General features: G+C 36.4%; 1 pseudogene across 1 annotated transcript in view; it reads right to left on the bottom strand.

Annotated features, from left to right (window-relative positions):
* Positions 1-17,773, bottom strand: part of LOC308490965 (large ribosomal subunit protein uL30-like) — a 62,526-nt pseudogene that overhangs the window by 17,204 nt on the left and 27,549 nt on the right. The gene's annotated exons all lie outside the window — the stretch shown is intronic.

Below are 17,773 nucleotides of genomic sequence, written 5' to 3'. Positions count from 1 at the left end.
CTAATTTCAAATGAGATATTTTTTGCTCTTAAAAGCTCTTATTACGTTCTGTGTTGTTCGGGGATTTCTCTAATTCTCAAACCATGTTAGAGTGAAACCGTTTTCTAAGATGCAGTGTTATACGAGGATTTTTCCCAATTCTTGAACTGTGTTAGAGCGAAACCATGTTATAGAAGTGCCATGTTATATGGGGGTTACCTGTATTTACCTATATTTTTGTTCTTTCTGTTGTTCTGTTTTTCTTACTAATATTCCAAGATTCCTTTTTTTCACTTCCTTTCTGTATGGAGAACTTCCTTTAGCCAATCTTTTAGGAAGATCTACTTGTGGCCATTTTTTTTCTATTTTCAGACTTCAACTGAAAATGTGTTTATTTTTTCTTCATTCTCGAAAGATATTTTCTGGGATATGGCTATCTGGATTGAGACTTTATGTTCTTTCAGCACTTTAAACATGTTGGGCTACTTCCTCCTTGCCTTGTCTCCATAGTTTCTTATGAAAAATCTGTTGTCCTTTGTATCGTTTTTCTTATACAGGTATAGGTGTGTTCTCTCTCTCGGTTTTAGACATTTCTTTCTTTGTATTTAGTTTCAAAAAGTTAATTTGATTTGTATGGGGTGCACATTTGGGGGAGGGGTTTAGTCCTACTTTAGTCATTTTCTTGAATCTGTAGATTTGTCTTTTTTCAAACCAAGAGACTTTTAGCCATTTTTAACTTGAGTCATTTTACAGCCACACAATTTTTTCCTTTTTGTTTCCCCCTGGGAGTCCAGTGACATAAATGTTATATTTTTGGTTATAATTTAACAGGTTACTGAAGCTTGGTTCATTGTTTTCAGTCAATTTTTTTCTATATTGCTCAGGCTGAATAATTTCTTCTGCTACATCTTTAAATTTGCTGATTCTTTCCTCTGTCTCCTCCATTCTTCTGTTGAACCTATCGAGTTATTTTGGCTATTAAATTTTTATTTCTAAAATTTGCATTTGATTCTTTATATCTCTTATTTCTTTGCTGAGTCTCTCTGTTTATTTGAGGTTTTCTTTTTCTTTTCAAAATTGTTCAAGTGTGTTAATTATTGTTTGTTGAATTATTTCTATAATGGCTACTTTAAAAACCTTGACACATAATTCAAACATCTGTATTGTCTCTGTGTTGATATTCATTGATTCTCTTTTCTCATTCAATTTGAGATCTTCCTGTTTATTAGTGTTATGAGTGATTTTTTTAGATAGAAACCTAGGCATTTTTGGTATTATATCGTGAGATCCTGGATCTTCATTATTTTTTTTTTTTAAATCAGGTCATTGACACAACCTTATTTCTATTTGGTAGGGATGGAAGTCCAGATTCTCCACTTGGTCTCTGTGGGCATGGGTGATGGGAGGAGCTCCCATTACTATTGGGTAGGGGTGGGATTTCAGGCTTCCCATGAAGTTCCTACTGATACAGCTTTGGCTGGAAGGGACAATACACCTCATTACTGCTCCAAACATGGCCGTAAGTGACTTCGGCAGCATGTGTGTTTGTGTGTATGTGTGTGTCTGTGTGTACCTATTGGCCTATACCTCCACGTCAAATAGTACACTGAGTTCTCCAAGAAAGGTGGCATGCCTACAGGGCCAAACTAATGATCTTTTTCTTGGAACATCAAGATCTAATTGTCCTGGCATCCTGCAGGCGTATCCTGAGCATTGTGAAACATGCCAGGGTCCGGTGAGGGACTGCATGTTCATACCACTACCCGTGAAAGGAGAAGGCTAAAGATGTAGAAAAATACGAGCTTTGTCGACAGGTGACTAGTACCACTACTGACAATTTGAGTCAGCTGAGGAATTTTGACTAGCAATATAAAACTACTTGCCCTGGAACACACAGGGACTCCTCAAAGAGCCTACCGTCCTAGGATACAGTATATGGCCATGGCACACTATCAGTGTTGGGGAGAAAGCGTTCAGAGTTAAAATATTTTTCATACAAGCTACCTATCTCCTGGTTCATACCTCTGGTCTCATCCCACCCAGGCTTTTTGTTGTTGTTACTATTTCGTTTTGTTTTAGCAAATAATTGGCAAAGACAATGTGAATCCCTTTTAAAGTTTGTATATGAAAGTGATTTAGCTTAGTTTCCATGGCAGGATAGTATAAGATAAATACAAGAAATACATATAATAAACAGAAGATAGCCAAATATATGTCCCAGGAAAAAAATGCCACCAAATAAAATAAAATATTGAATGGTTACTATTATTTAATAGTATGATGCTATATTTATACATGTAGCTGACTCTGTTGGTCGACTTTTGACCTCATCTATTATGTTACAGATATGTTAGATGAAGATAATCTTAACTATACTTTTCTCTAGAACCTTCATTCTTTCTTCTAAACTGTGAACTGGTTATTGCTATACAAGCTACAGTGCTGTCAGCTATACTTTTGCTTTACTAATCTTCTGAGTTGGCACAATAATTCTGGAAGTCATATTTTCATTTTTTTAATTATTCCCTCTTTTTGCTCATGACTTCTTTTGAAGAGAGAATGTTAGAAGCAAACTTTAGTACCATGCATTGCAGCATATATATTTTTTCTGTCTTCATAGTTCAAACATTGTAAATCAAAATCTAGCCAAGGTCAAGCTTGCACACTTAAAAATGGTTTAAAATTAGCCTTATTGTGTAATTAATTATGAATTAGAAATCTAGGATGAGCAGCTACTTGAGGAAAATCTGCAATATGACTGAAAGTAAATGAAAAAACATCATATCAGAACTATTACTTGGGAATAAGTCAATAAACTTTGACAAATAAACAAACTATAATTCATAGTTTAAATAGATTCAAGAGTATATTCTATCCATAAAAAAATATGTGATGCTATGTAAAAGGAACAGGAGAAAGAACAAACTTCTGGAAATTATAAATATGATTTTTAAAATAACATGCATGTTTAAAGATATTGTGAGGTGATATTTCAAATGTAAATCCAAGTGGAAAGTATGAGCAAAATATATGAGACATAGAGTGTCAATCAAGGAAAGCCAATATCTAATATTCAGACATCTGATTAATATCTGGTTTTCAAAGGGAGTAAAGAGAAAATTGAGGAAAGGAATTATAAAATACTTATATGTGTTTGTAAAGATAATAGATTTTATACTTTTCCACAAATGTTCTAAGTAACACTACTGCATATAATAAATAAGAATAGTGATCTCCTAGATAAAATCCAAAGAAAGAGAAAAACTGAAAACAGCCAGAGGGAAAAACAAGATGCTTACCTTTGACAGACTATGTGTTACACTGACAGGTGATTTTTTTTCCACTAAGAACAACAGAAACCATAATCCAGTGAAATAACTTCTTAAATATATTTTAAAGAGTAAATGCAATCTGAAAATCCATACCTATCAAAATATATATTAAGAATAAAATATAAATACAGCTTTTTCAGATATTTTTCAATAAGAAAAATTCCGAGATATAGACATCAGCAGATCTCATGAAAAGACGAAAGGAATTTCTAAAGGACATACTTCAGTTGAAAAAAATGCCCATATTTTTCCGTGGTGAAAAAGCAATAAAGAATGTGATAAAATTGGATAAATCAAATCAAGAACTATCAGGATTAAATAGAAATGTTTTTGTGATTTTTAAAAACACACTTAAAGCATGCTCAAAATTCTGAAAGCAGGAAATAGATTATGAGAGTTGAGTAGAATTGAGGAATTCCATGTTCCATGTATTATTCAGAAATAAGGAAAACACATGGATTTACTTTGTAGCTAATAGTCAGACTGGATGAAAATTTAGATGATGTTTACAACAGATATATGTAAAGATAAAATACAGAGAAAGATCGAAAGTGAAAAGATGGTAAAAGATATAACATGCTAATACCAACTAAAGGAAACTGATCTACTTCTAACATTAAACAACATAGCACTTCAGGCAAAAATTGTTACTAGAGAAATATGGGTCATATTATAAAGCCAACTGATGAGAGAACTAAAGAATAATATTACTAACACAAAGTGGGAAGAAGAATAGGGGGTGTGGGGATGTAGTAAGAAAGTTAAAACCTAACAAGTCAAATCAAGGGGTTCTAGATAAAATTTCCACTTCGTAAATAAAGAAATGGGGTTACCATTTGGATATGAAGAGAACTATTGAAATAGCAAACTTCAGAAAATTTTTCCTTTGGGGGATATTTCTACAGATTTTTACTTCTTGTTTTATTTCATTCCATTATATTTGAAAATGTTTCATCACATACATTTATGGCTTAGAATTTACTAACTCCTTATGAAACAGTTTACATCATAAAATGTAATGGGATAGAGCATTTGGCCAGGAACAGGTAATAACAGATTGGATTTTGTGTACTTTTGATTGCAGATCTGTTTTTCTTTGGTGACATTGTAGCAAGACAGAGTGACCTAAGGAATATTATGTAATTTATAGTTTAGTCTAATATAGACCATATATTCATGTAGTTTTATATACTTGTCTTGCATGTCTATTGGCCATTCTGAATTAACTTCTTTGTGCATTGTTTTGTGTTTTATGGATTTCTTATCTTCTTTACTATTTACCTTATTTGTGGTATTTGAACTGTTTCAATATGAACCTCTAATAATTTATTTTCAATTTATCTCCTTTTTAAATGTATAGATTGAATGGCATAAATTTCCCATTGAGAACCGTACGATTTCACTGATATGTGGTATATAAAATTGAAAACAACAAAAGAACAAGACAAACAAATGAAGGAACAAAAACTCATAGACATAGACAGTAGTTTAGGGGTCACCAGAGGGGGAGAGAGGAAGGGAGCTCTAGAAGAGGGTAAATGGTGTCTAATATATGGTGATGGAAAGAGATCTGACTCTGGGTGGTGAACATACAATGTGAAACATAGATAATGTATTACAGAACTGTACACCTGAAATCTATGTTACTTTACTAACAATTGTCACCCCAATAAACTTTAAATTAAAAAAGAAAAATTACATTAAAGGTAAAATTAATTTCCAAAAAATAAAAAATAAACAAACCAAAAACAAGAAAGAAAAGAACTGTTCAGTTGACATGTTATATTTCTGATATAATTTAGTTCAGAATATTTTATTTTTTCACTTTTATTGAGGTATGATTGACAAATAAACATCACATATATTTAAGGTATACAACATGATGTTTTGATATATGTATACATTGTGAAATGATTACCAAAATCAATCCAATCAACACATCCATCTCTTCACACAGTTACAATTTTATGTGTGGTGACATCACTCAAGATCTACTTTACTAAGAAATTTCAAGTATAAAATATATTATTAATTATAGGCGCTATGCTGTTCATTAGGTCTCCAGTTATTATATTAATCTTACAACTGAATGTTTGTACCCTTTGATCAGTATCTTCTGTTTTCCTCCATTTTCACCTTCTGGTAACCACCATTCTAATCTCTGTTACTGTGATTTCAACTTTTTTTTTTTTTTTACGATTCCACATATAAGTGAGATTATGTGATACTTCCTTTTCTGTGTCTGCTTAGTTAACTTAGCATAGTGTCCTCCAGATTCATCTATATTGTTGCAAATGGCAGGATTTCCATCTTTTTTAAGGCTGAATAATTATTGATAAGTAAGGACCTATCATTTCCTTTTTGTTAATTGCTTTCTGGGTATTTTGCCGATCGCTGATTTTTTTCTTCCTCTCTTGCTGTCTTCTTTTGAGATTTGATGGTTTTCTGTAGTGATATGCTTTGATTCCTTTCTCTTTATGGTTCATATATATTTCTACTCTAGATTTTTTTTTTACTTTATGGTTAGCATAAGTCTTGAAATCAAACTTTTGAATATCATATTAGAGTCAAATACCAATGAACATTGAAATTGAATTCTCATTTAATTTATTTAAAACAGAGTTATTCAAAGACATTGGAGCCTGACTGCACACAGATAAATGTGTATAGTTTGGAGAACTCATTCTTGAGGGCTATATGGCTATGCAAGATGAAAAGCTAAGAAATTAGAAGTCAGCTTTGAAGATATCTTCAAGATAAGCATGAGATGAGTTAGAGGTATCTGGCCTTGGGAGCAGAAAAAATTATTTCCTAATGTTGTCTGTTCTTCTTCAAGATTCTTCTCCCCCCCACACAATAAATAAAGACTTTTCATATTTTAAATCATAATAACCTATACCTCATACACCTTTTTAAGGCCCACATCCTAGCGTTTCATAGGTGTCAGAGACTTTGCTCGGTGTTTGACGTGCCTTATTTTAATTTTGAATCTTATTCTAGGATGTAGGTGTGTGGTTATACTTGTCTTACCAATGAAGAAATTTTGGTAGAAACCATACGATAAGTAAAGATAGTAAAGGAAGAACCTAGATGTGCTTTGCTCCAGTTTCCTCGGCTTTCACCATGTTATCATATGCTTTTGTTTAATGAGATAGTGCGTCAATGTGTTTGCCCCATTGTGTGTTTCTCATGCACTCAAGGTCGTTTTTATCCCCCAAAGCCTCAAACAGGGAAAGTTTATTTGCCACCTCAGTTCAGGCATGGGATGAAGGAGACAAGAAGACAGGAGGGTAAAGTTTCAGGCTGCAGCACTAAGAGTATATTCCTTATTTGTAATTACAGTGCTCATAGTCCTGAGATGTTTTCAAGGTAGTGATCAAGGTGATTAGTGAGAAGAAAGCACAGTGAGTTCTACCAAGGAGCCTGTATAACTCCATCTGGCTGTTCAAAGAGATCCTATAATCCTGACCTCTCTTACATTGTTCTCTGCTTAGTAATGAAGTTCCCCAAGTGAAACATTACCCTTGTAGAGCAGCCACGTCCCAGGGGGCAGGGCTCTCATGAAATGTGCCTTTCTACTCTTCATCCAGGAATCAGCAACCTGCTAGCTAAGTCCCTACAACGTGAGTAAATTTGAATATACTACTCTAGCAACCTTCAAAGCTGCCTGAGTGGCAGTAAATATTTTCTCTATTCTTCCAGTTCTGAAACTTAGGTTCAAAGATGGGAAACCAATTTTTCACAGTCTAAGACTGAATAATACATGGTGGGCCCTCATATATGTTTGACTATAGAGCTCATGATGTTTTTCTACTATCCTCGTTTGCTGAAGGATAGTCTGTTGAAATCACATGGATATTTTCTACTATCCACCTCTGTCCTCTCACCTTCCTGTGAGAGTTCACCAGTTATACCTACAGTGATAGCCATGAGTATAAAAGTCAATGAAGTCCTACTCATCTGGTCTACCCACTCCTCAAATCTCTTCTGCTAGATAATGACATAGATCATAGATGTGCTTCTTCAAGGAGGTAGAGGCCTGTGTCCTGGAGAAGATCTAGAATATAAGAAAGAGAGAATTCGCTTAGAATTATACTCTCAAGATCCATCCATGTTGTCACAAATGTTCCTATATCATCTTTTCTTATCGCTGAATAGTATTCCATTGTGTATATGTACCACAACTTCTTTATCCATTCATCTTTCAAAGGACATTTTGGTTGTTTCCATGTCTTGGCCACCGTAAACAAAGCTGCAATGAACATTGGAGCACACGTGTCTTTAAAAAGCAGAGAATCCTATGATTTCACTGAATCATATATAAACCAAAAACAACAAAAGAACAAGACAAACAAATGAGAAACAAAAACTCATAGACACAGACAATAGTTTAGTTGTTACCAGAGGGTAAGGGGGGTGGGAGGTAGGTGATGAGGGTAAGGGGGATCAAATATATGGTGATGGAAGGAGAACTGACTCTGGGTGGTGAACACTCAATGGGATTTATAGATGATGAAATACAGAATTGTACACCTGAAATCTATGTAATTTCACTAACAATTGTCACCCCAGTAAATTAAAAAAGAAAAGAAAGACAGAGAGAATTCAGCAACATCCAGAAATCTTTGAGGCCCTAAACAAGCCTTTGATTTATTCACAAGTATTAATATAGAATCTAGTTAGGGGATGGTAGGAGAAGGAGAATTAGAAAAAGGTTTTATCCTTGAATAAAATTTCCATGTTCAGTAGAGAAGACACATAAGTAGACACACAGAATCTGATGTGACAAGATGACGAATTCTGGATATGCCACCATAATAGAAAATAAGAGAGAGTGGTGGTTCTGTTTTGGGTGAAACCGTGTGGTTATCAATGTCCTCTGGAAGACAACAAAGTATTTTCCAGGCAGGGGTACGTTGAGAGAGAAGGGTATGTATAAAATCTCAAATCCCAAAGGCATCCAGTGAGTTCAAATCAATCACAAAAAAGCGTACGAGGCAGAAGTGTAGGATGTCCTGTGGGAGAGTGATAGGAGACAAAAGCACAAATATAATCTAGGATCTGAACATGAACGACAAAGGCTGAACTGAAACGTTGGCTAGAATGATGTGGCAATGAAACCAGAAAGGAGTGTGATTCTTAGATTTGTGTCAGTAAAATTCCTCTGGCTATCAGCGTAGCGGATGAATGAGTATGTGTGTGAAAGGAATGCAGAGCCATCAATGGGAAGGTTACCCAGGGCAAGTCTTGAGCGCTGAATCTTTAGGCTAGCAATGGGAATAGAAGTCATGCCACATATTAGAGTTGGTAGGTGCACATAGGCCTATTAGTAGCTTGATGTGGGATCAAGAGAAGAAGGAAAAGGATTCTGTGATGGCATTCATGGACTTGTGTTTTATAGCAGAGACAAACTTTCCACCAATGTTTTCTCCCACTGTTAGGTCTCTACAGTAAATCTTTGGCCTCTAATGAGGTCAAAGGTGAAGTTGACCACACAAGGCATAAGCTAAGCTCACAGTTTTAGAATAAGAAGAATATCAGCATGACAAGGTTGAGGAGAGAGACATTCAATCCAACCCTATCATTTCATAAGTGGGCAAACGGAGATTCATAAAGACAAACATGGCCACTATTAGTGTCCAGAAAGTGAAGGCAACCATATTTCCTAATCTTCCTAATCTTCCAAGTACCAAGGAAGTGGTCCTGAGGCATAGGTGGATGAGTGTAATGAACCATATTCTCTTCCTGGAAGGGCTCTTAAGGGAAATATCTTACAGCTTAAGGGGAGTGTCTATCTCAGTCTCCAGGTCACACACTATAGAGATACTGATCTCTCATCCTATCTAAATTGTAATCTGTGATGGAGGATTCCCAGGGAGAGGAGAAAATCGGACATCAGGGTGTAGTGACAGAATGCTCGCAGTAGGCAGAGAAATTTGTTCCAGTTCTAATGCTTACACAGGAAGCTTCTTTTCTGAAGTGAGGTCATAATACCTACATTCTGAGGTTGTTATAGGAAATCTAATGAGAAAAATGACTCTCTAACCACTTTGTCAGAATGCTTTTGTGTCACTAACCACTTAAAAATGCATAGGGAATGTCTTCAATCTGTAGAAGCAGGCCTTTAGTCATTTGTACGATAGGCTGGTGGTTCTCAAAGTGTGTTCACTGGACAAGATATGTCAGCATCCACTGTTACGTGTGAGCAATGCAAGTTCTCAGGCTCTCCCACAGAATCAGAAGCTGGAGAGGAGGCCCTGAAATCTGTTTTAGCAGTCCCTCCAGTGGTCTCCCATGCACTGTCAATTTTGATAATGACTGCCAGGCAGACTGCGGACCTGTGGTCTGGCAAATGTCTTCAAGGATGACACCACTTCTGTCCATTTGTCCTTAATGGGTGTTTTGGACTAACCCTCACCTGTGCCTGGCTATCTTATTTGCCTCCCTGTCCTGGAACCGCAGGTGCTATGGAGATGTGGTGCCCTTCCAAACACTGCGGAGAGGAGAGAGAGTGGGAAGGAGCGAGAAGACCGACACTAAAGTAAGGCCCTTTGCTTTAATGAACCTGGGATCTTATGTCAGGAGACAGAGGCTGGAATACTCAAGAGCTAATCATAATAGCAATACTGAACACCATGCGTTTCCTCGTCAGCTGGTCGTCCCCATTGCGCTTGCCATATTTCCTGCTGCCGATGTTGTCTTTAAGTCGTCAGCACAGAGAAGAGGGTGAAGCTCTTTTCCGGACAGAATACAGCACAGTTTTTCCTTTTTGCACGTAAGAGTAGCAGACTCTAACTGCATCTCTCCAGTTCTGCACTTGCTTCTGCAATTTCCACCTCTGTTTGCACACTTTTGCACATACCAACCACCTGTATAAAGGAATTACGTACGTCATTTAGACCAGAGATATGTCACAAAAGATAAAAATAACAATAGTTCTTTGAACACTGATTATTCAAGTCCCTTACAAGGTGCTTTTTTATACTTTTCCCAATCATTAAGACTTGCTCTAAGGATTAAATGAGATTTTATAAACATATACACACAGAATTTTTTATATATGTATGAGGCTTTCTGAAACCAAAATTCTGCATATAAACACATGCCAGGTGTCTATTTCCCATTATTTTACATGGGAAAATATATAACACATTATTAGTTATGAGTGTGAAACTCCCAATCAAGTTCAGAAAATGTAATTAAAACACACATTAACACCTAAATTGAAGTTAAAAAGCTATCGTTTTAAAATTTGAAATGCTCAAATTATCTCACTATTACCTAAACACACATGGCTTTTGTTGAAGTTTGGTGAAATTTTCAAATTATCTGTACATGTTTCTGAGGTCCTACAAATTGTATTTAAAATGTAACTCTAGATTTGTCTTATATTTTGTCTTGTTACATATAAATATATTTTTTTCATTTGTATCTATATGTATATATACATATATGTAGGTATGACTACATAATATTGAACTATGAATACATTCTACAAAATTTGGGAAATAAAAAACCAAAAGCCTTGGTGAATAATGAGTAATCCTGAGTGGGTTAAACTTGGATAATTCTAGGAATATATTCATTAGGGAAACATTCTGCTGGGTGTGGCTGTGTATGTTTATGTGTTATATAAAAATATTTTTAAAATGCTCTTGTCACATGGTGTAACACATAAAAGGCCCTAAAGAGATGTTGGAACTCTTTCTTACCTTGTTCTACATTGCTTATCTCAACCCTCTATTCAACCAACAAATATATAATGAGTGCCTACTACGTCAAGAACTCTGTAAGAAGATGGGAATATACAATGAACAGAAAGACAAGGTTTGAAAATCTTATACTGGGGAGGGGAGAAAGAAAATAAACAAGTAAATGAATAAACAAAATAACTACAGATTGTGATAAGTGCAACAAATTAAAAGAATAATGTGATGTAGAAGAGAGAAAGTGAACAGAGCAATGAATCATTTTTGAGTTCTATTACCACTCCTATTATCTGTTATCAGCTGTTTAATCCTCCTCTGAGGATAAAATGAAATTTTGCATACATAATATTTATGTACATATAGGTCTCACACTCCTAAACTCAGAATTCTGCATGGGTTCAATAAAATTTTTTAGAAGTAACCAATAAGTTAGAAAATATTTGCAAGAAATATGAAATAGAAAGTTTAAAAATAGTAATACACTGACATTTGGCATTATATGCTAGTTTCCTTTACCACCTTTGACCATGCATTGGAACTTCTAAAATTTACCTATAAACAGAGAATCTTACAATGACATATTAACAAGGTTGTATAATATTATTCATAATATTGATACAGTGCAAAAGTAATTCAAATGACACATAATAAGGGACTCTCCAGTTAATATTGGTACACAAATAAGGCAAAATAATAAGCACCTACTGCAAATTATATTTTCAAGGAGTATTTAGAGACCTTGAACAATTTCATGATACAATCTTAAATTAAGAATGGGTAGATTATAAACTTGTACATCAGTTGGTCACAATTTAAAAAATGTAAGCAGTGATGAAATGGTGGCCATTTTCTTTATTTCTAAAATGCTTTTAGTGTTCCTGTTTTAATTTTGTAAAATAAACTAAAGAATTAATTAAAAAGAAGAAATGCTTACACAGGTTGAGCTAAAATCTGACATAGGACTTCCAACAGTCTTGAATCTTTCCTCCCTATTCACTCAGAATACTTTCCTTCCCTTTTCCACCTTACAATTCCATAGATATTTAGAAATAGCCTTTCCTGTTTGGTTCACCACATCCAAGGAAAAAACAGTGTGTGTGTAGGGGGTTCCCTTGACTGTAAGACCAAGAAATTGGGAGAAGTAGTAGTATAGAATTGCTATAGGTAATACAGTAGGTAATACCTGGTGCCATACAAAGTGAAATGAGGCAGGGCTGGACTGAACTGGCCCTAAGTGATAGGACCGAGGGAAGTTGGGGATGTCAGGGTCATCTCTGTCCTTGGCTTCTCATTGTCCTACCTCAGCTCCTATTATAGACACCGCTCTACTGTGAGAGCCTTGAGGTCTCTTAGATCAGAGGTGTTTTGAAGAAGGAAGGCAAACCTCGGCCCCCTCCCAGTGAGAGCCCTGCCCCCACGCCCATAGCCAGTCTGATAAAAGGGACTCCATGTGCAGGACCCTGTTTTTGGTCCGTGTTTCTTCTTCCCCAATTTCTATTTACCTGAGACCAACTGGGCCAGGAGCAAAAAAATTGCAAGAGTGAGTAATAGGGACTTCATGGCTCTTGAAATACAGCAGACTGGCAGTGGGTTCTATGGAGTCCAGAACTCTCTATTCAGCGTGACTCTGAACTCAGGTCTTTATTGTCCTCTCTGGGTGGGGTTGGGCTCAGCCAGTGGACCAGAAGGATGTAGGCTATTGTACCAAACTGTAACTTCTGTCCATTGGCCAGCAGCTCTAATTGAGGCTCCACTGCTTAACAGCCCTGTTCTAGGCATGCCTTAGGGGAAAGAGACTTGGAAGAGGTGCAAAAAGCCCTGCTGAAGTGTATGATAATTTGGAGAGAAAGATACAAGAAGAATTTAGCTGATTATCGAAGGCTGGGGTTGTGCTATCTGTTTCCCACAATCTCCTGTGTTGGTTCTAAAAGTATTTATCTTACTGCCTGTGACAGTCTGTTTGCCTGTATGTCTCTTCCCCTAAAATACAATGTATTTTTGAGCACTGACTGCATATTATTCTTGTTTTGTATATTAATTCTGGATATAGAGGAGTACCTTAGTGTTTGTTTGTTAAATGAAAAAGTTAGTATTTTGTTGATAATCTGGTGAGTTAGAAAGTATCGTAGAAGTAATTCAGAGGTATAAAGATGTCTTTAAGTCCGCACTTGAGTCCAGCAATAAAGCATCACAAAGAAAAGTACATCCATGTGATTCAATGCTGTGCATTTGTTAAAAAGAGTGCAAAAGTAGCATTGTAGTGCACCATCTTTAGTAATGATTCTAATTAATGGGAGGAAGTCATATGTCTTGTATGTAAGTAAATGCATTAACTAAAAGAGTGCAAGGCAGATGTCATGCTAATAGTAGCTGTTTTCTGAATGAGTTTGAGGCAGGCATTCAAAGAGATTTTGTGTTGTTAAAGTATCTTTTTGAGTGGCCCAGTGGATTGTGACTGGAAGCCATAAGGTCCTAGAGATTTTATTCTTTGAGGAGTTTTCATTTTCCTTTTTTAAAATTAGTGAGACAATTGAGGTACATGAAAATCCATGAGTGGATGAGTTTGGATGAGTTTGACAAATTATGCGCTCATGCAACCTTCATCAGAATCAAACTAATGCATATATCCTTTACCCTCAAAAAGCTCATCATGTCCCTTTGGTAGCCACTCCTTTCTTTCCCCTCACCTTCATGATACCCTGGCAACCCTGATAGACTGTGTCCCTAGAGTCTTGCTTGCATCTTCTGGAACATTCTAGAAATGAAGTCATATAGTATGCATCATTTTCTGCCTGGCTTTTTTCATCCAGGGTAATTATTTTGAGATTGATCTATGTTGTGGTGTGTATTTATTCCTTTTCTTGCGACTGTTCTTTTTTCATAGATATAATAACAATCCATTTATTCAAACACCTCTTAACCAACATTTTGATTGCTTCCAGATACTAGCTGTTACAAATAAAGCTGCCATTGATCATTTGTGTGTAAGTCTTTGAGTGGACAAATGCTTTCATTACTCTTTGGTAAACACCTAGTTGTGGAATGACTGAGTCACAGGGGTGGTATATATTTTACTTATTAATAAACTGCCAATTGTTTTCCAAATAGCTGTACCATTTTGCGTTCCCACCAGCAATATATGAGAGTTAATTTTTCTCCATACAATCACCAACACTTTGCATGTACAGTTTTTAAATTATTATTATTATTATCATTATCATTATTATTTTAGCCTTGGCCATTTTAGTGAGTGTGTAGGGGTATTTCATTGTAATTTTAATATGCATTATTTCTAGTGATGAAATATATCGATCCTCTTTTCAAGTAATATTTGCCACCCATATATCTTCCTTGGTGAAGTGCCTCTTTAAATATTTTCCTCATATTTTGATTAGGTTCTCATTCTCCTTATTGAATTCTCAGTTTCTTTTATATAGCCTAAATACAAGAATTTTGTTGGGTATACGATTTGCAAATATTTTTTCTCAGTCTGTGTGTTGTCTTGCTATTTCCATAACATTGTATTTTGATGATTATTTTTTTATTTTGCTGAAATTCAATTTATTGATTTGTAAATTTTACAGTTTGAGCCTTTTGGTGTTATAGTTAAGAAACTGTTGTTAAATCCAAAGTCACATACATTTATGTTTTTCAGAATAAAGCTTGTAGAGAGAAGTTTTATCTCTTTTACTTAAATCTATGTTTAGTTTTTGAATTAATTTTTAAATGGTGTGAGGTAAGAGTCAGGTAATGTTTTTCACTTAGGGCTATGCAATTGTCCCATCACCATTGCTGATAATATTATTTTTTTCCTATTGAATATGTGGGTTTATTTCTGTACTCTCTATTCTGATGTATATGTGTAGCCTAAACAAACATCATAATTTCTTTATTAATGTTGCTATACATAGTATACTATATAGCTCTATATAGTATAATTTTTGGACCTAGCTGTTCTATAAATTTATTTTTCACATTTCAATGTTTAATCTAATTGGATTAATTTGTGTATATGATGTGAGGTATGGATCAGACTTCATTGATTTACCATTAAATGGTCAGTTTGCCAAATCTATTCTTTCCCCACCGATTAAAAATGCCACCTTAGACATCATCAAAATGGCGGCATGAGGCGAGCCTCTGTAAAGCTCCCCTGGAATTTACAACTAATCGAACAACAATAACTCCACAAAGGACTCCCTGCACAGCAGACAGGCAAGACAAAGAGGTCCAATACTGAATTCACCTAAAGGTGCGATAATTGCAGGAGTGGGGGAGGAGGGAAAGGAGAAGGGCAGGGACGGAGCCTCGCGGGCGCAGGACGCAGACCTAGCTCCGTGCTCTGAGCTCGCTGCATCTCAGAACTACCGCAGTTGCGGGAGAGGGAAGAACTCGGACTGCTAGGGCTCCGCTTACGGCCCACAGGGCTGAGGGGGCAGCATATAACAGGCTGAACCCAACGCTCATGGCAGAGACCTCGTAGCAAAGACTGAGGGAAAAAGGCTGAAAATGGTGGTGTAAGTGCTCACTGCCTCAGAGAATGGAAGTCTTAGGCACTGAGACTAGCCGCCTCCTCCCTACCCTCCCAGAGGTCATATCCTGCCCCCACCTGCCCAGTGCTAGAAGTGGAACAGTAGCAGTGTCAGATCAAAAGAACAGAATATTTGCTGTTCTGAGAACTGCGGACTGCAGACACAGATTCGCAGCCCAACTAGTTCCGGCAAAGAGGAGGGAGCTGTGGAAGCAGGACTGGCTATGGTGGTGGTAGCTGCCATAGCTCTGGGCCACCTCTCACAACTCACCCACCCCTGGCCCCACCCATCTGGGCGGATCCCTGCGGAAGTAAACAGAACTGCTGAAACATACAGGCCTCTGAATCTGGTGCAGAAAGAGCTTTGGAACTTCAAAAGCTCTCCGCATCCCCACAGGGTTGTGGCGCCCTATGACCCAGACAAACTATTAACAGAGAAGCCCGTTTCCCAGGGAATCCCCCCATTGTGTGAGAAGCTGGAATAGTGCAGAGAAAACATAGCACTACTGTGTGAGAGAGGGAAAAAAAGGCTGCAGTCGGAGAGAAAATAAAACATTCTACCAACAAGTATTGGAAAGCAAAAGAAAGACCTCTTTCTATCAACCTGTTGCAGAAGCCACTCTTGTAGATGAAAGGAAGAGAAATAATAAATCAATAATTGCTATGAATAACCAAGGCAACAAGACAGCTCAGAAAGAAAGTGAAAAGTCTCCAAAAAAGGAACTTAAAGATATGGAAATATGTGACTTAAGTGACAGAGAATTCAAGATTGCAGTTCTGAAAAAACTCAACGAGATGCAAGAAAACACAGAAAGGCAATTTAATGAACTCAGAAACGCAATCAAAGAACAACATGAGCATTTTATGAAAGAGATTGAAATTTTAAAAAAGAACCAAATGGAATTTCTGGAGATTAAGAACTCAATAGAAGAAATTAAGAATGAAATAACTTGCTTAGGTAGTAGAGTTGACCAGATGGAGGAAAGAATCAGTGACATCGAAGATAGAAACCTGGAAATTACACATATGGAAGAAGAAAGAGACTTGAGACTTAAAAGAAATGAAAGAACTCTACAAGAACTTTCTGACTCCATCAGAAAGAACAATATAAGAATAATGCGCATACCAGCAGGAGAAGAAAGAGAGAAGGGAACAGAGAATATATTCAAACAAATTGTTGATGAGAACTTCCCAAACTTGTGAACAGAACTGGATCCTCGAATCCAAGAAGCAAATAGAACACTGAATTACCTCAATCTCAACAGGCCTTCTCCAAGGCACATTGTATTGAAGCTGTCTAAAATCAACAACAAAGAAAGAATCCTCAAGGCAGCCAGGGAAAAGAAGACGGTCACCTACAAAGGAAAGCCCATTAGATTATCATCAGATATTTCAGCAGGAACTCTACAAGCCAGGAGGGAGTGGAACCAAATATTCAAACTATTGAAAGAGAGAAATTATGAGCCAAGAATAACATATCCAGCAAAGATATCCTTTAGATATGAAGGAGGAATAAAGACCTTTCCAGACATACAGAAGCTGAGGGAATTTTCTAATACATGACCTGCACTACAAGAAATACTAAAGGAGGCTATTCGACCACCATCAACAGGGACAATTTGTGGCAACATAAAAAGGGGGAGAGTAAAGACCTGAACCAGAATATGGGAATGGAGAAAGTAAGTGTACTGAAGAAAATGGAATACTGTAAATATCAAACTTTCTTTTACATAAACTTAAGGGTAACCACTCAAAAAAAAAATCCAGAACTGACATATATACTGTAATAAAAGAAGAAACAGAGGGAAACATCATAGAATACCACCACACAGAAATAACAGACAACAAAAAGGCAAAGAAACAATGGAGACACAGCCCTACCAGAAAACTAAAGACAGAATGACAGGAAATCCTCACATATCAATAATCACCTTAAATGCAAATGGACTGAACTCACCAATAAAAAGGCACAGAGTAGCAGATTGGATCAAAACACTAAACCCAACCATATGCTGTCTCCAAAAGACACATCTCATCTACAAGGACAAGCATAGACTCAAAATGAAAGGGTGGAAATTGACACTCCAAGCAAATGGTACCCAGAGAAAATCAGGTGTAGCCATAATGATATCAGATGAAACAGCCTTCAGGGTGAAAAAGATAACAAGAGACAAAGATGGACATTTCATAATGATAAAGGGGACTATACAACAAAAAGACAT

This window comes from Rhinolophus hipposideros (assembly GCF_964194185.1).
Source record: "Rhinolophus hipposideros genome assembly, chromosome: 22".
In the NCBI taxonomy this organism is placed as follows: domain Eukaryota; kingdom Metazoa; phylum Chordata; class Mammalia; order Chiroptera; family Rhinolophidae; genus Rhinolophus; species Rhinolophus hipposideros.
This window is presented reverse-complemented; position numbering and strand designations above follow the sequence as displayed.